The sequence below is a fragment of the Juglans microcarpa x Juglans regia genome, chromosome 6D, assembly GCF_004785595.1.
Source record: "Juglans microcarpa x Juglans regia isolate MS1-56 chromosome 6D, Jm3101_v1.0, whole genome shotgun sequence".
NCBI classification, from domain to species: domain Eukaryota; kingdom Viridiplantae; phylum Streptophyta; class Magnoliopsida; order Fagales; family Juglandaceae; genus Juglans; species Juglans microcarpa x Juglans regia.
The window spans coordinates 10,490,682-10,511,473 of record NC_054604.1 but is presented as its reverse complement, the minus strand read 5'-3'; the positions used below and the strand labels follow the sequence as shown (position 1 = coordinate 10,511,473).

Below are 20,792 nucleotides of genomic sequence, written 5' to 3'. Positions count from 1 at the left end.
GGCATAACATCCCTCCTAAAGACCCGTGTCAATGTGAGTGTGTGGTGGGAGGAGGAACTGCTTGTATCTATAAATTGTAATTTTGTATTTCTTTATTTTGATTAGTAATGAACTAGGCAGTTTTTGGAATAGTTGGTAACATATCAAGCAAATTTTGTAAGTGTTAGAATAAAAAGAATCACTGTGCTTTCGCTACTGAAGTACATGAAGATGGCATCAACTATCAAGTGCTTTTCTTTCTGTTGCTTTAGGTCACAAAGGATGTCTCTCTCGTATCTAGGTAGATGGCTATTGATCTGTACATTCGTGAAGTTGATAGCATCAGATTTGAACTAATCCACGAATCGATTCAGTGATAAATTATCAAATCTTGCACACGAGATTATAGAACAATAGCCACACGATGCCATTATCATTCTTTAACTTATCATTATGTTTTTTATTTATAAAGAAAAACTTATCATTATGTTTTTATTTATTTATTTTTATAGAGCACATATCTTTTTTACAACAGTTTTTTTTTTTTATTTGGACAAACGTGCCTCACACGTGGCCCCACTACTACTTTATACATATATATATATATATATATATATATATATATATATATATACACACTAGAGATCGGCGTCTGGTGTATTAGCCCTAAGGTGCACTTGACATAATGATTTAAATAAAAAAAATAAAAAAATCAATATTTCATTTGTCTGGAAAAGCAAAATACAAGGTTAAAGAAAGATAAAAAATAAAGATTAAAAAAAAAATTTAAACTTCAGTAAAGTGTTTAACTGCGAGGCTATTAATGATCTTTTGGTAAAACATGATCATTCATTAAATTCTATAATGAAGTTACACGTCAAATGGTCAAGGGTCTTAAAGACTTTTTGATAAAATAGGATCTTTCATTAAATTTTACAAGAAAGCTACCCGTTAAATGATCAAGAATTTTAAGTGTCTCTTGATAAAACATGACTTAACGAAAAAATAAAAAAATTAATGAAAAAATAATAAAAATTACTATTTACAATTAAATAATTACTTATTATAATAATAAAGTAGATATGTGTTTTACGATTTTTGCTTTTTTTAAATTTCTCTGCCATGTGATATGCCGCCACATGGCATTCTAAATTAGCAAAAAAGATTCATGAGTTTCATATTGTATATATTCTTTGTTTTACTGTACAGCACGCGACAAGTAATAGGCATAGTGGTCGGAAATAATTATATTCGGAGGAAAAATGTTAATATATTGTCTGAGTTTATTTCTTCATTTTGATTATTTATATAATTTTTTTTTTTTACATCATGATTAAGAAAATTGTTTTTAATGCATTAATTTATATTTTATTTTTAAAAATATTTAAATATATTAAAAAAATTAAATAAAAAATAAATAAAAATTATACCAAGCAGCGAAGCTGGACGGCATCCGAGCACAACGGTATTCGGAGACTGAATAGACACATGCACATAGCTTAAGAAATGATCCTACCTACTTTCCTAAATATCTATAGATAGAAAGGAAGATATAATGCCACGTTTACTGTTTACCACTATAGACAAAAATGATGAATATGAGATCGATATGAAAGCTGTACAATCTGAAGATATTTAGGCTAATTTAGATATAAGTTATCTCAATCCATTTTATCTAATTATTTTAATTTTTAAATTTTAATATAAAATATAATAAATAATTTAATTTTTTAAAATTTTTAAATAATAATAATATTAAAAAATAATATTTTATTCAATTTTTAACTTTTATCTCAATTCAATTCAACATCTAAACGCAACCTTCAGCTTGATTTGAATGATCTAAGAGCATTAACATTAGATTGACTATCATATTCTTTAAATTTTAATTAATATGTAACTTTTTCACTTTTAATTAATTATTCAAAACTTAAAGTCTATATTAAATTAGTAATCACACTCTCTATAATAATAAAATATTATTATTTTTTAATTAATTTATATTTTATTTTCATAATCTTCAATAACTTCCAACAATCATATTCATTTTTATTTTCACAATCTAATAATTTATAATATAATAATCTTATATATATAGATAGTAAAATCTCATATGAATAAAAATCTTATATCTATAATATAATAATCTTAAAAATATTTTTAAACTTATTATAATTTTTTTTATATTTAAAAAATAAATAAATTTATTGCAACTTATATAAACAATTTAACTAATTTCATAACAAGTAAATATGTTGCACCCTGAATTCTGTGAGATTGTTGGCGTAACCGTTTACGCACTCTACGTACAAGCAAATATCTTGTTTTTTTTTTTTTTTTTTTTTTTTTTTTTAAATTTTTGAAAAGAGGAGATAATTCCAAATGAAATTTGAAAGGAATAGACAACTTTAACCTTCTCTTTATCGTTCGAGAACTCGACTATACAGGTAGAAGAAAGTTGACAGAATTCATTGTACGTTACACACTGAGGTATTTCAGAAATTTTTGTGTTTATCATAATATATATATATAGGGGGAACAAGCCGTCCGGAATTTACGTAGAAAGGGAAAGCCTCTGCCCTTCGTTTGTTGCTAGCGCGAGAGCGAGAGAGAGAGAGAGAGAGAGAGGAGTGTCATGGAAGAGAGCAGGAACGACGCCATTGATGCAACGCATGGAACTATCAAAAGGGAGCCTCTTCTGTCTCCAGACATTGAGTTGGCGTCGAGAAGCGATTTATCGTCGTGGAGACTCAATCTGCAGGAGTTCCCAGCACTGCCAGAGAGAAGAGATGGCGATCGAAATTCCTTTATTCTCCACCGCCTTCTTCGTACCCCAAGTAAACTCCTTCATGAATCACGATGGTTTCTCATTTGTTTGAGCATTATCTATGTAAATTTGATTTTAAAAAAAAACATGCTTCAAAAGGCAATCTTTAATACCTATTCATATAAATATGTACGTATGAATGTATCTATGCGAATATTCGAAGGGCCTGGGACTGAGCATGTCAATTTAGAATTGAAATAGAGCTTTTGATTTTGTTTGTTTGTTTCTTTTATTCTTTCTTTGCAAGATTTACTCCCACTCAGCTGGTTTGATAAAAAATGGTTTTCTTATTTCTTTATTTGATAAAATTTGGTTTTTCTTGACGACTGAGCTGACTCAAGCGAGTACTGATCCATGTGACCCGGTTGTTTGCGTCTGGCATCTGTCAGTGTACTGTTGGCTCCGTGACACGTTTTGCATAATGGGTAGCGATATCTTGTTATTTTTTTTTTTCCAGCACTAGTGGGAGGAGCTTTGGTGCTTAGCCTGAGCTGGAGATATCGTAAACTTTGCATACTTTATCAAGACAAAAGAATTGTTTTTCCCATTGAGGGAATGTCCCATAATCCGATCAATTTTACTCTGAACATGATACGTATTGGCTTATTGTTGCAATCTCTAAAATGCATGTTGGTGCCCGGAAGAGAAAAAAGAATGCAACTTTTGTGAAAAGTTGTTGATGACAGAGGAACCCATATTGGAATAATAGAATAAGATAAGGACCACATCATGTAAGAAACAAGATACGTGCACGCAAGTTACCCATTATGTACCACACATATCTATTTAGTTATTTTTCCGTAACTATACAAAGCATTTAAGAAGGCCTAATCTTGTACTCATCTAGAAATGCCATGAAAGTAAGCGTTCATACATATCAAGAGATGACAAATTCTTCTCATCAGTCACTATTCACTCTCACACCCCACACTTATAGCTTTTTCATAGGGTGTTCTTAGGGTATGGTTTTCATAGGATGTGAAGGTGTTTTTCATAGAGTATGGGGTATGGGGTGGTGAATAGTGGTTGATGTATAGTAAATCCCTCAAGACTCGTTTTTGATAAGTATATCAAGAGAGAATTCTAGGTTGCCTCTTTACTTAGGTCTTGCTCCCTTTGACATGTCATGGAAGAGTAATAAAATTTTATGCATAGTGTTCTGGTAGTTCTTGCTTTGAAATATGTTCTGTAATTATATACTGGCTGAATTTTTGCTGAAAATAATTTTAAGAATGTTAAATACAGTTGTTAAAATATCATGACAAAAGTTGGTACTACTAAAGAAGTTGCTTTTGCTTTGGCTGCACCTTCTTACAAAAATGCCATCCACCATTCAACTTTTATTATTCAGCAACTGTAAGGATATACACAGCTTTTTTTATAACTCTGGTTTAAATGGAGGATGGTTATATAATATTTCGAATTAAAATAAAAACTTTTAGTATTTTTGGTGAAGTGACACTATCACATCGGTTGGTTGTTTATCGAACTAGCTTTTCTCAGTGGTACTGAAATTCTATTTGTGAGAGCTCCTTTGGATCAAATAATTGTATGGATATACTTGTTAATAAGGAGGTTTCCTTACCTGGGCATTACCATAGTAGCACCCTACCTACTGGGAACCTGACAGAAGTAACCCAAGAACCATTGAGCCACCTCCCTTGGTGCTGTATGAATATTATTTTATTCATTCAGCAAATTCACTTTCCATTATTGCATGAGTTGTGTCATGTGTGGTTTGTTCTTCTACATTTAAATCTAGTTAATATCTCAAAGTAATATACGACACTAGTCAGCATTATTTGTTGCGAAAACCCTAAGATGCTCCCCTACTTTCACCAAAGCATGATTATGCACCAATTAAGAAAAATGTGAAATGCGAGAAAAAAATTAGACAAGTTTCAAATTTGATTGAAGATATTAGGAAAATATAACCACATTGGGGTGGTCCTCTGTTGCCTAAGCAAATTTTGCAACGTGAAATGCGAGAAAAAAATGAGACAAGCTTCAAATTTGATTAAGGATATTAGGAAAATATAATCAAGTTGGGGCGGTCCTCTGTTGCCCTTCCTACCTCAGCCCCTATTAATGAGAGGAGGGGCTTTAGCCAAAGAAGACTTGAACAAAATGCACTTTCAGATATATAAAAAAGAAAGTTGAGAACAAATAATTCTTGGAAGGGGAAAATCTTTTGATTGCGTTTCGATTGAAGATCCATGTCTTTTTCTAGGTTGGAGAAATGATGCTATATACATATGTATATATTAAGGAAACAAGGAAAAACACCTGTGCCTTTTTATAATGTAACTTAGCAGCGTCTCCTCACAAAAGAGGTTAAAAACGAAACTCCTTTAACACGTTAGTCCATTGTGGACATTTGACTAATAAAAAGAAAAGACGGAAGGTTAATTTTCCTATTGTTAATACATAAAATTATTTTGTATCTTTTAGCAGGAAAGTAAAAAAAAGGATTATATCTGTAGTCTTACCAGTAAAATTTACTAGATTTATTTTGCTTTGCTGTACATGTGGTGTCACCATGAGGAAGGGAAGGTCCCTTTTCTATTTTTGGCTCAGTTCCCCTCCCTCCACCACTTGACTAGGCCTAGGTAAGGTGGGAGATTCATTTCATTTTTAAACAACAACAGCAACACAACTCAGTTCTTTTAATGACTTGATTGGTTGAAACTTCGTGCAACATTTTCTTTTCCAGTTTTATCTAATGGGTAGTTGTAAGATTCCACAAGAATGCCTTGTGCTTCTGATTTCCAGGATCAACAAGGGAAAAAAATGCAGTCTCATTACATTGGGGGCCTTTAACTGATACATTTATATATTAAAGTTGAGGTTCTAAGAAACCCCATTTTCTAAAGCATAAGTTTTCTGCTGGTACAATGCTTCTTTGATGTTACAGGAAGTCCCAATTCGTGTTGCAAATGACGTGTATTTTGTTGTCAGGCAGTAGTTATGTTGTCAACTGCTTTGATCATCTTCTGTAGTTGCCATCAAAGTTGAGTGGTTGCATTAGTAATGTTTTATCAATTCTGAGTGATGGCTGCACGTGACTTTTCAAGTTTAAGAAGGAAGCTAGAGATAAGGGGATGGAAATTGTAAGGACTAGAGTTTGGTTATGGATGAAGCCTTTGGATATTACGGACCTTAGTTTATGGCATTTAGAATTTCAAATCATTCATATGAAAGCAGACAGCTGTTTGTATGAAGAAAATTTAATGACCCTTCTGATGATGGCATGAAATATTGCTTAGGATAAAAAATATTCGGTGGTGTAAAAGAAGCATTTATATGGATTCTATCCTGTTCTCATCTTCAGCTGTTCTACAACCTGGAAAACAGTCCATGATTGGTATTCCATCCCACTTCTTCTGAAAGTTATTAACATAGCTAGCATAGTTCAATGCAACAACTTTTGGCTAGTTTACGTCCTCCAGTATGGCTGGAATGTAGCAGGATTTCTATCAAATGTGATGTTTTCAACAAGGCATTTCCTGCAAATATGACCCTGAAATCATTCACGGTTACAAATTGATTATTTAAGGTTGGCCAAATGTGGGGTCTTCCCATATTCGTTACTAGTTCTACAACAGCTACTCTTGTATGAATAAATAAATAAAAAGAAAAAAGATCTTTTGCCCTTGCAGTATGAAGAGAATTATTCTTGTTAGATGTCTATTGTGCTCTTCCATTTACCAACTCAGGTGTTCTATGTGTTTTAGACGTAAGATATCTGAATGATGGAGTCAGAAGCTTTATGGAATAACTCCTTGAACATTTTTTTGGGATCATATAGAAAGCGACTCTAGTAAACCTGACAACTTTGAAGTTTCCCTTGTGTGTTCTGGCAAAGGCACTTCACATATTGCCTATTTCTGTTAGGTTGTTATGCTTGTAGTTCTAATATTAGAATCATTTGATGTCTTCTTATCCATTACCATAGTTACTAAGAACTTTTTTGGAAAATGAAACATCATCAAATGATGAATTTGGATGCTTCCATTCACCTTTTATCCCCTATAGTGATGACTTGACATGAAACTTGACACTTGACCACAGGGAAACGAAACAAGGTTGCTGATTATTATAAGAAGCAAGAAAGGCTCCTTGAAGGGTTCAACGAGATGGAGACCATGACTGAAAATGGTTGTTTGCCTGATAGTATAACCGAGGTTGGTTATTTTCTTTCTTCGTTTTTTTTTTTTTTTTTTTTTTTTTGACAAGTAAGAATTAATTATATTGATAAAGATAGGCATAGCCCAAATACACCGGAGGTATACATAAGAGTATACCAAGTTAAGACCTAGAAACTGTTACAAGAAAATCATGGAAGTTGAGACCATTTAGCTCTAAAGCAATGGCCCACATAAATAAAGTCTTCCAAAAAAAAGTCCTAAACTCCTCGGAGGATCTTTCATGATCCTAAAAAGGTCTATCATTTGTTTCTCTCCAAATACACCAGAAAATATAAATAGGAGCCATCTTCTAGACAGCTGCGATCTGTGGTGTCCCTGTGATCCCTCTACAGCTAGCTAGTAGTTCCACCACCTTTCCCGGCATTACCCATGCTAATCTCATTCTGCTGAAAAAATAATTCCATGTCCCTTGCAAAATCACAATGTAAGAGTAAATGATCTACCGTTTCCCCACTATTCCTGCACATACAGCACTAGTCTATAATTATGAGTCCACACCTTCTTAGTTTATCCATGGTTAGTATCTTCCCTAAAGCTCAGAGGTTGGTTGTTCTGCTTGCTTTTTTTTTAACTGAACTCCCTTTATATAAGTCTTCTTTTCAATTGAATATTCTTTTTTGTTCAACTTGAGTATTTTGAATGCATTTCTTATAAATAAAGGAGGGCAGCTGAATTTAATTGCAGAAAAAAAAAAAATTCTATATGACAACTATTTCTATTCACAATTTCTTTCCATGAACCTGGTTCATGAAAGTTCAAGGTTGCATCAGATACCACCCAATACCCCTAGTAAACAGAAACCATTATGTTTTTTTTTTTTTTTAATTGTTAATCTGCAAACATGTTAATGTCAGGATGAGATGAAGCAGCTTGTAAAAAGTGAGAGGATGGCAATCCATGCATCAAACATAGCTAATGTTGTACTCTTTGCGGCAAAGCTATATGCTTCTATTGAGAGCAGATCATTGGCGGTTATTGCCTCAACCATGGATTCACTCTTAGATCTCTTGTCTGGGTTTATATTGTGGTTCACTGCACATGCCATGAGAAAACAAAACCAGTATCACTATCCAATTGGAAAGAAAAGGATGCAGCCAGTTGTAAGTTCTCCGATCCTATAATTGGTTTCTGTGCTTCTGTCAATTCTTTGGATAATTTTAGCACCACAACCAAAATGTTTTCTATCTGGCCAATAGTGCAAATTCAAGCCTCCTGGCTGAGAGGCATCTACGTTATGCCGATCACCTTACTTCTAAAGAGAAGACTACTCTTTTAGCTTCCTGTATTTTCTTTTCCAAAGTTCTTTTCAATTGCGTATTTCAGTATATTTGAGTTGTGGATGCTGATAATGAGAATTCATGTGGGCTTGGTTAGTGTTGCATTTGTGCCTCATGTGGTTTCTCAGAAAGTCATGGGGAAAATTATTCATCTTAAACTAATTGGCATGTTAACCCCGAATACTTTTTTTTAGGTAGAATTAAGGTGTTAAACCCAAATACTTTCAAGATTATTGTATGTGTTTTTTGTTTCATTGATCCTTCTTGTAATCAATGGGGCAAATAAAACCTTGTGGCTAGTTCAACTTTTACTAGCACAAATCCTAGGGGTAAAAAGCAATAAAGAGACATGTATTTGTGTTTGAAATTACTGTAACAAAAGTGTAGAGATTTTTTCAGGCTCATGCTGTAGACTCGTCATTTCTTATCTTAATATTGGGCTTAGAGAATATTGAGTACATTAATAACTAGCTCCTATTCGCAGAAGTGGTTTAATGAGAGAATGCATTGAACAAGAAATTTCTTGTATTGATATTGGTGAAGTTCCTATACACGGCTTGCTTCAGTACATCAATCTATGAAATAGGAACAATGGAGTGTTGGGAATAAAATGCAGAACCAGTAAAACAATCTAGTCTTGGGAATAAATAGCATCAATGCTGAGAATATGTAGGTTCCAACTATGAACTATGGGTTTGTGCACCCAAGTTATTCTAATAATTACAGCAGATACAGCCAGTACTGGATTTTACTGCACTTACACCATTTTGCAAGAAATCTATACTAATTTAGTTTGAGTTTGCAGGGCATCATTGTTTTTGCATCAGTAATGGCAACTCTTGGATTACAAATACTGATAAGAGTCTAGTCGACAACTCATTTCAAAGGTATGTGATTTTGATGCCACTGCTCCAATAAGTTAAAGGTTGTGTAGATGACAGTGGACATGGACACATATTAACCAAAGTTAGTTTTGAGAATTAGCACCCTTTCTGTCATCTCAGTGGTCTAATGGGTCAGTTATTGGTTTCTGCATAAAGAATGAGTTATGGCATAGGTTCAAGGTAACCAAATGTATGAGTTTCTAGAAAGTCCAGTCTGAAATTGTTGATGGGATTTTTGTCAACGATCTAAAACTTATTTATGGATAGTTTTAATATAATCTCCATTTAATGTTTTGATTACAGGCCCAGCCTGAAAGGGATCCCGAGAAGGAGAAATGGATGATTGGAATAATGGTCTGCGTAACTGTAGTGAAGTTTGTGCTCATGGTCTATTGTCGAAGATTTAAGAATGAAATTGTTAGAGCCTATGCACAAGATCATTTATTCGACGTTGTTACTAATTCAGTTGGTTTGGCAGCAGCTGTTCTGGCTATCCATTTTTACTGGTGGATTGATCCTACTGGAGCTATTATAGTGAGTTCATACACAGCTCATTTATCTGGCTTCTTTCCTTCTTTTCCTTTACTGTAGATAATGGGGTTCAGCTACTTTCAAAGTTTCTATTTTTCTTTCTTAAATCATCACAATCATCAGTATAAACCTATCCTGCATAATGAAAGATTTGTACTTCCATTTTTATCACTTTTGTTAATAAAGTAGATTACCAATCCTTCCCTTTACATGGCGCTGTACAAGTGACATTAGGAAGTGTTTTTCGTTTGCTACTTGTATTCAAAACTTTGTCTATTTATGATGATTTCTTGAACCTGTGATGCAGATCGCTTTGTATACAATGACTACTTGGACAAGGACAGTGATTGAGAATGTATGGTCACTAATAGGAAGAACAGCACCACCTGAATTTTTGGCAAAGTTAACATATCTAATATGGAATCACAATGAAGACATCAAGCACATTGATACGGTTAGAGCGTACACTTTCGGTTCTCATTATTTTGTGGAGGTTGACATAGTTTTAGCACAAGACATGCTTCTGAACAAAGCACATAATATTGGTGAGGCATTGCAAGAGAAGCTTGAGCAGCTCCCTGAAGTTGAGAGAGCCTTTGTACATATAGATTTCGAGTATAGTCAGGCCTGAACACAACGCGATCTAATGGGAATGACGATGATGATGGTGGTAGTAATGATCAGATCTCAACCTTTCCACGCACCAATAAGCATCTTATTCAAGATCTGGTACGTTCTAGTTCTGCTGCAGTTTACCATCTGGTGCTGGAACATCAGTTATCTCGAGTTTTCCAGCTCATATATTTAATAGATTGAGCATCACTGGAAAGTCTCTTATGCCAGTCCCTGATATGCAAGCCCTTTTATTGAAAGAATTTGGATGATTTGTGAGTTGAACTTCAAGATAAAACTTTGAAATCCTGTCAATAGTCAAACAAATGCAGGAAGCCTTATTCCCTGTTCCTTTTCACTTCAATTATAGCAGCAACATAGACTAGCGACTTGTAGCACAGATCCCTGTATTATAGTCCGCTTATCGAACTGTATCGAGACCACTTCAGGCAACTTCCTCTTGTGGGAAATAGGTAGGGGTCAAGTCCTTGACCCCAGATCCTTTTTTTTTTTTTTTTTTCTTTCTGTGTTCTATTGTACCGGTTGGCTTGGGATGAATGTTGGAGTCTCCCACCCTGTTATCTCCTGTATGCAGTAACTATTTTATATATCTATAATATGCTTGATTAGAAAAAAAAATATACATCCTATCTACTGCTAGAAGCTAAATATGTCTTTATTACAGTTTTAGAAGGAATAAATTATTCCTGCCCGTCTTCTTGGTGCGCTATATATTGGCCTTGTTTTAGAATTGGGATCAGACTATGCTCAAGTTGGTTTTGAATGAGTGTTAATGTTGTCTTGTCCAGAGCATTTGATCTTCTGCTCTTCTTTGCCTTTTTTGTGTGACGTGCAACATTTGTAAAGTTTCATAACACATTTGTTTGGGTAATGACCTTGTTTATTTTCTTTCTTTCAATACCTTTTCTTAATTAATTAAAGGACAACATGATATCATAGACACCTTACACAAGTTTCATAACACATTTGTTTGGGTAATGACTTTTTCTTTCTTTCAATACCTTTTCTTAATTAATTAAAGGACAACATGATATCATAGACACCTTACACTAGTCCATTGGAGCTCTACTGAGTAATGTTATCTACAGCAGTAGAGTATGTAAGTGCCGCACAATCGTTTTAAAAATGAGTGTGGTTTATTATTAAAAAATTAATTTTTTTTACGTGGATCTCGTATATATTCATTTTTTCAAAGAGATTGTGACGTTGTGCGGCGCTGGTACATCATTTGTTTTATTTGATTCTCCGTTGTCCTGCCATGGTTTAATCAGCCCCCCCCCCCCCCCCCCCCCCCCCCCCCCCCCCCCCCCCAAAATCAACTATCAATTATTACTGCCTATTGTACTGGAGAATACAAAAGTTGAATAAAAAATGCCTATCTGATGATATGAATCAGAGTAAATTTGCAGCACTTATGTAGCAATTCAAATTTAGATTAGAATAGAAAATGAAGTAAAGAGCAAACAGAGTAAATTTGATTCCTCAATCACTTCCTTAAATGATGATTTGAGGAACCTCAACCTCCTTATCATTTATGACGTGTCTATTTATTTATCAATAATCCTATCCAATATATCTAACTACTGATGGATTTAATGGCCCTCACCTCAGCTTATAAAACTTATTCAAACTAATTGCAACTTTGAAAGCTAACAACAGTGAGATAATTATGTATCCCTTGTGCAAGGGAAAAGTACAGTCTGTACCATTAAATTATACTCTAAACTATTAAAATTGAACTATTGCGCATCCAGATTCGGATATCCAGGAATATTCGGATCTGCATCCGGATTTTTAAAAACGGGCGAATACCTGTCCAGGTAAAACCAGTTACAACATAGTCGGATATCCGGTTTTAGATTATAAGCAAAACCTGGTTACCTGGATTGTAACTGGGTTAATCGGGTCCTAACCTTTTTTTTACTTCATTATTTCATATGCGGGTCCTAACCTTTTTTTTACTTCATTATTTCATATGCAGCAAAATTTAAATGAAAAGAAAAATGGCACATTGAAAGTTTGAAACTTAAAGTGCTAAAATAAGTATGAATAGATACATTAAAAATCTAAAAAAAAAAAAAAAAAGATACCTAAAAACTCTTTAAAAAAATAAAAAACTACAAAAAGATATCTAAAAAATAAAAGTGTAAGGATTAAAAACCTAAAAAAAACAATTTTACAAACATATACAATCATTCTCTGTTCTTTTTTTTATTTTTTTCTTCTTCTTCTTCTTCTACTAGATTAAAAACCTAACAAACAAACAATTTTACAGAATATACATTTATTCTCTGTTTTAATTTTAAAAAAAAAATCTAAAAAAGTAAAAGTGTAAAGATTAAAAACTTAAAAAACAAAAATTTTTAGAGACATATATAATCATCTTCAAAGGTATTCATTTTAGGATCTTCAAAGATGAAACAAATAAAAGAAAGTCACGTCTTCAAGTTATGCAATGTACAAAAAGGGCAATTCAAATTGCATAGAGAGAGAGAGAAAAGAAAAAAAAAACTCAATAAATCTACATGTAATCGCACCACCACCTTCATCAAGTTCATAGATCCACCCTTTATCATCCAAAGCATCATGTATTCTTCCACGGTTTCACCAGGAATTTCACTGTCCTCAAGTACATCCTTAATATCTCCAAATTGGGAAACTACCATTCCATACAATGTCAAGGCAACAGGGCATGCTAGTAGTACCATCTCCACCTCCACCAAATGGTAATCCTCTATGTTGACTAGGTAGATAAATGAAAGGGTTAGAAATACTAAATCAGAATGTACAACGGAAGCGATATTACCTCACATGAAATATATCGGATCTAGTGCGGTTGTTTAACGAATTATCCAGTGTCGTTGTTCACCCATGATCTTCACATCGATGGGAGAGTGTGCCACTTGGAAATACCAAAGTAACACTCACACGTTCCACAACCTAGATGTCGTGACTAGAGAGAACCATTTGAGAGAGAGCTTGTTTATCCAAGTGTCACATCCAAAGAGGGGGAGAGACTATGTAAATAGCCTCTCTAGTGTAAGTCCCTGGCTGGCCATTAAGGGCCAATCATCAAGCCTCATGAAGTGGCTTAAGAGCCACTTCATAACCTCCAAGAGGAGGTGGAGGGGTGCCCACTATGGGTACCCCTTTCTTATATCTCCCACTTACACATAGTGGGCAAGACTCCAAGTCTGCATCTCTCAATATGTTTCTCAATCTTATTCATCCTGGCAAATAGGCTGTGCGACCATCGAGCACAGCTGTAAAAGAAAAATGGTAGCACTATACCAAATCTCTCTGAGAGAATACCAGCATAGCAACATTCCTAAAAGTGTCTCGTTATGCCCTGACTCATTTGGTCACATCAAACTAAGCTTCCATAATCCCTCTCGAGTCCAAATGACTCAGAGCAATGCTCAATCTCCATAAAATATGATGTACTCACAGCTATATTGCAACTCCTAAGAAGCAACATAACTTGCCGACAATAAGTAAACATCATTATCGATGTGTTACCAAATACTCTTCCCTTCATACTTATATCATTTAGTTTCAGTCCAGTCGCTTTCCCAGCAATGCTTCTTTAGACCGCATCATTCATGGCCATAGATAACATACCAAAGTAGCAGACACTAAAACATCAACCTCGTGATATAGTCAAAGGTCTCCTAAGGGCATAAATAAATTAAGGTCATCAATTATAACCTGCAGGACTTACGGTGAGGAAGGAGGGAACCATTCACTCACCTCTACTGTTAGTCGCAAAAGCACATGTAATATGAAATATACGTTACGGTGGAGTTCTCTTTCCAAAAAAATAGTGTATATCTAATTTCAATTCACCATACAGATCTTAGTCTAGTGGCTGTCTCAGCGCCTAACCTAAGTCCCTCCATTTGCTCGCTATCTAAAGCGCCAAAGTGGGTCTCGCATTTGGCTAAACCACAGGCTACATGGATTGTGGGTAACTATACACGGTGCTTAGATCTCATCTTAGCTCCTACTAAGGCGACATATCTTTTGTGTCTTCCAACTTATCCCTCTCCAGATAAGTACCGAGTAACACATTGTCTCATCTTTGCTCGATACCTCTTTGTAGCGCCAAAGACGATCGCTCGTATGAGTGAGCCGATATAAGCCTGTCAATATACCTTTTTCACCATAACTTATAAATTTATGGTGAATGTGTGTACTTATCAAAGAATGCTTCCAATCACGACATATGATCATAAAACACATCAGTATTATGTGCACGACGACCAATACCATGAGGTATAGAGAAATCACATGGTCAACAATAAATTATTAAACCACAACTCTCAAGTGGTGTTTAATGATCATTTCTCTCCATGCGCATTCTAATGTGTAGTAACTTTCCAAATCATGATCCTACCAAGAGACTCTGCATTTACATATAAAAGTAATTTGCATAACCATGAAGTCAACGACGATTCATTGCGAATCTCATTTAAGTCAAACTCACAATATAAACTTTAGATTCTAGTTAGCAAGTCCAACTGTGATTTTTAAGAATTTACAAGGTGACCACAAATGTCATTTAGCAAATTTAATTTGTGATTTTAAGGTTTCATATAAATCTCTTGTCCTCAACAAAAGCATGTGAGATAACTATAATTTATTTTTCATTAAGGGTAAAGCGATTAGGGCCTTTGCCCCCAATGACAATCATAATAATCTAATCATTACTTTTAACGATAATCACATCACAAACTCACTTAATCTAGTAAGCCATATTTACCCTCTAATAAAATCTTAAGCACTAACTCCATGACCAAACCATAATGGAAACACCAAATAGTATAGACAAAATTAGATTCTTTAGTATTTTCCATCTCATTAATTGTCTATGGATTTTTAACAAGAGCTCCTAGAAACTTTTTTTCTCATAAACAATCTCACAAGACATGAAACCTGAGCTAATTCTCACAAACCCATGTCCATCACCTCGTAAAATGGAAAACCTCTTATTAGGCAACAATTAATTATTTTAGAGAACCAGTTTGCAATATCTCTTATGATGATACTTTTTTAATATTGTCAATAACGTTCAGAGAACCCATTTTATTCAATAGGTCGCTTTAAAAAAAAAAGTACATTGGGTATCTTTGAATAGATGGTTTGTTTAGATCGTATGTAAACAGTACCAGCAATATTCATTTGCTTTCTGTACCAAAATAGTACTAGAAATAATCATGCGTTCAAAGTACTTCATACCTAAACATCACAAAAGCTAACCATCTAATCCTCCTATGAGAATAAGCTATTTAACACTTTGAAGAAAAGTTTCAATAAATATGCGATCAATAGCTATCTAAATGCAACTCAATTAGTGCTAAGAGATAGATCTATACCTCTATCAACTCCACTTTTCATTTGTCAATTAGATCAACAACCCCAAGTTGGATCATATAAATGAAGTAAATCTAAGATTCTATGATGGGATTTCTACTACGTGAATTCAATACCTTTAGCAGAGCCATATTACAAATATTCTCTTCTCGTCTCTAAACGACGAGATAATATTGATATAAAGTTACCACATTATTTAAGAGGATCCTTATATTCTATAACTTTTGGGAGTCACTATCACTAATGGTACACCTTAACTCAAAGGTATACTCCCACTAGTTGTTGAATTATTCCCACTATTTTTGGCAATCTTATATAAAAAGAATTTTGAAAATATTAAGGTTAAGGTAATGTGGAATGAAATGTGATGAAAACGTTCTTTTCAAAAATAAGTGTTACAAAAATCCACAATTCCCCACCCTCACTGAAAATACGAGTAATTTTCTTGACTCAACAAAAAAATGATCAAGTTTAGATCATCTCGGTTTGTAATAGAATTCACGTTTGCACAAAATAGTCACTTAGCCTTTCTCAAAAGCGAATGAACTCGATCTAAGGACGACAAATCAGAATTAAGGCTGGAACCCCATATTACATCAACCCAAGTGTGATGTAACAACTGTTTTGTGCCATAATTCATTTATAACACCATTCTCAACAAGCCAATAAACTGCGAGATAATTGTTCGTATTGCCTTTTCTCTTTGACTCTTCTAAACCAAGGAGAGGGATCTCATTAGCGACAAAATTTTCAATTTCTCAAGTTTCACACCCATCATCCTATGCCTCTATGGCATATTTTAGTATATCATTTCCCAACCCAAGAAATAATACCACTAAGTCAATGAGTGACCATCCAACTTCTAAATCTCTAGGAGTTCTCACTAACACCACTACTTTCAATAAGTCTTAAATCAAATTAGGTCTAGACTTCTTTAATATCGCATTAAAAGCACTAATAAAAAACATTGCTTTGTGCAACAAATACAGTATGTTTTAGCCGCTAACTAGCGATATATCCTTATTTTTTGCATACTCAATATTTTGCATATTCTCTAATCCACTATAGGAGAGAAAAGAAAAATTTTGCAAGAAATTATTTTAGCCTAAAACCTAGCTTGCATCAATGCAACCACGAGCAAGATTTTTAGGCTTAATTTAAGTCGTACATAATTATTCAGACTTTTGCCACAGTTACCATGCAAACCTCCAAGGTGCTTAGTATTATTACTCTCATGGGATGCTCTAAAGTTTATATATCTGCAAGAACCTATTTGTTCTCGCTAGAGAGAAATAAAACTTGAACAAGATTACCAGTGCTAATACCACATAAAGGTGCATTGATAAAAACTTTAAAAAATGAATGTGCCAATCAAGAATGTCTTCAACACTCCTGCACACTTAAATTTTAATGTCCTTACTTGCCAAACATACTAGCAAGTAGAGAGGGTATGTGCTTATCTGTGAGTTAATCTAAGTTGTTTCAAAATTATAATGCTTAACCTCAAATATAGGAGTAATTAATCTTTGCGTTACAAAAACAACACGCAACTTCTATTATTACCCACAAGATTCAAAGGTAAAATAGTGGTTTAACTCTATCTGATAGTTGATCTCATCAACTTCCGTAAAAATTGTAGTGCATGCGTCCCACGCGCACTTCCAATTTTACTCTAGATTTTTTAGAGGTTTCACAATAATGCTGGTCTAAGACTATTTGACACTCACAATAATCTTTATTTGTCTCAACTACTGCTCATCGAGGAGATTAATTCAACGATTAAGTCGTATAAATAATCTCTAGGCTTTCTTCATAGTTATCTCAGAGTTACTAAACTAAGTGCATCTAATTGCACACACATCTAAGAAATTTGCCCCATCAATCTAAGTTAGAACCAAAAATAATTAATACACGTCGCAAAATCGAAAATTCGCTAAGCTTCCTAATCATCTCTTGCGCCTCAATGCTTAATTATTAATTTCTAACTTAATTTTTGTGCAAATTTGTATTGTATAGGAGATTAATTCCAAATCAATCTCAACCATACTCCCAGTAGGATAACAAATCTACCGAGTCAGTCATATGTAAAAGTAATTCCTTCCTTGATTGAAGAAAGCAATATGAGCCAATCATAAACATGAACTAATCAAACTCGGGCTATTTAATCCTCTAGTTTATCACATTCTAAAAAACTGAAGACAATTCTACAAAATATTCTAAAAATACAAATGATAAAATAAGCTCATACAATTATATGTAATCACAATACATGTACAAAAATGATCACATCATATTTGATCTAAAATAATTATTATTCACCAAAAAATAATAATCTAAGCAATTTATAACTTAAAATAAAATGCCTATAAATACGATAAAACATGACATCATAACATCATGGCATGCATGTATTCAATAAGCACATGCAAAAATATATTTTAGAAAAAATAAATATTTTATACTGCGATTACATGCTGAATTACTAAATAAAATCAACATACACACTAACAATAAGCTCTAGCTCAATGGTTGAGCTTATAGCCCTTGTGTGTGAGATCTTGGGTTCAAAACACCATTAATTTTTTTTTTTTTAAAAAAATTTTGTGGTACTGATCTAGGACAACCAGTGGGCTACACCCTCCTGGGCACCCAACTGCTGCGTGGGCCTATAGGGTTCACGGCCCAGTTCGCTCAGTGGCCTCTTTTCTTTAAAAAAAAATGAGTTGGGCTTTCTTTTATAACAAAAAACAAAACAAGTGAATTTTGAAAAAACAAATCGCCCAAAACCGTTTTAGCCCAAAAGAAATTGTTCACAACCCTTAAAAAAACTGGTTTTTAGCCCATATCTCAAAACTTTATTTGAGTTTGTTCTGAGGCCCCCAAATGATTTTAAAACATAAGCCCATTTCATTTTGTAGCCTCTAGCCCAAAACTTCATCACAAACCAAACGAACACCACTATTCATATTTCTCCTTTTACCTGTATAAGTTACTTCTTCATGTAACGGAAAAGGAAAAAAAAATTAAAGCAAAACTTGTAACCGTCGCCGGTTGCTGCGTGGCCATTCACCAAGACTCCGAGGGCCCTGGCAGAGGTGCCAAGCCATGGCAGTGCCGCCCCCATTCATGGGCGACGTCCCGAAGCTGCAGTGCTCGTCGCCACCCATTCAGCCAGCGCACGAGGCTTTGCCTTCCATGCTAGACACTCCACGGGGTTCTTGCCTTCTGCCGCTCACTGGTGCGCGCTGCACTTGATGCCTGCAACACCACGATGGTGCATTGCTGTTGGCGCGCGCTGCTCCTTTGCAAGCAGCAGAGGCTGCAAAATGACCCTGGTGGCATCAAGGTGCAGTGTCTCGCAGAGTACTTAGCTCTACGTGCTGCCCTGCACGCCGATCTACCTGTTGCAAATCAGCCTTCGGCACCACCATGGTGCATGGCTCCGCACGAGGTAGATCTTTACATGCCTTGGTGAGCAGCGATTGCTATCACCCAACACCATTTGTGGTGTTGTGCATCATGCAGCACCCAGTGTAGCGTTGCTTGTAGCTGGAGGTCGAAGCGACATGGGCGTAAACCTTTTCTAGTGATCGCTACGACCACATATGGCCGTGTCCTTGTTGATTTGATTGGGTGGTTGCAGCCATTCCATAGCGGTGCTACCACCGTAATGGCAACCATCTTGTTGGTAAAAAATTCTCATTGTGCAGAAATATTTCAGTAAAATGAAATTATAATGTGCATGTCAAAAACACAAATCGGGAACAATCGAGTGGGCTCTGATACCAATGTTAGAAATACTAGATCAGAATGTACAGCAGAAGCAATATTACCTCACAGAAAATATCTCGGATCTAGTGCAATTGTTCTACGGATTCTCCAGCGTCGTTGTTCATCCACGATCTTCACATCGATGGTGGAGTGTGCCACATGGTAATATTAGAGCAACAGTCACACGTTCCACAGCCTAGATGCCGTGACTAAAGAGAACTATTTGAGAGAGAGAGAGTTTGTTTATCCAAGTGTCGCATCCAAAGAGCTCTTTGGGAGAGACTATGTAAATAGCATCTCTAGTGTAACCCCCTGGCTGGCCAGCCATCAAACCTCATGAAGTGGCTTAAGAGCTACTTCATAACCCTTAAGAAGAGGTGAATGGGTGCCCATTATGGTGCCTCTTTCTTACAAAAAGGAAAGGAAAGAAGAAAGTTAGCAAATGTTATGAATACCTGTACAATTAAAAACCTGCACATCTAAAGTGGCAATTACTTATAGTTCTTTTTAGTGATGGTCCATGCAGCATGTTTGCTCTTCATCTTTAGTATTACCTACAAAAATAAGTGAATGCAGGGTAAATAATAGATAAAATAGTAATGATATACACACAACATATTACACAACACATTGTACAACAATACTATAAAATTAGGATATTTTTATAAAATGGTGTTACTTTTATAAGATGTTTTACAAAAATACTCCTCATTTAAAACATAATTGTGTAAAGTGTTGTAAAAAATGTTATGTGTAAATCATTTTCCTAGATAAAATAGTATATCAGTACCAATGGAATAGTTAATGCTTGTAAACTAATGAAATAGTTTACAACCACTTACAGGTTTTTTAATCTGGTTAGGGTCCCACCATCACTATCTCCTACTATAAACAAAATTTCCATTTAAACTTAGTGTTTTAGCAACAATCTTACAAAGCTGCAATACAAATTTACCAGTATTATTATCTTAACCAATACCAATTTACAAATTTACCAATACTGGATGGATACTAAACCCTGCCTTAAACAAAGTAAATCCAAGAATTTTCTTTATTGATCTGGCTAATTTGGCAAAGATAAATCTATACCAAAGATAAATCATTGACATTGAAAATAGATATCCATAATACATATAACATAAATTTATCAACAACAATTATCCAACAACAATCTTACAAAGTAGTAATATAAAGAAAGATATACCTTGGATATATATGGGATGAACCACCAGCAAAGTTTGAAAATGTTTAAGTTGCTGAAGTTGAAGGAGGAGGGTTACCTTATGAAGAAGAAAAATGGAGAAATTAA

The 20,792-nt window shown here is 34.5% G+C and overlaps 1 pseudogene; it reads left to right on the top strand.

Annotated features, from left to right (window-relative positions):
- Nucleotides 1-2,514: 2,514 nt before the first annotated feature.
- On the top strand, nucleotides 2,515-10,682 carry LOC121235679 (annotated as a pseudogene).
- The last annotated feature ends 10,110 nt before the right edge of the window (nucleotides 10,683-20,792 follow it).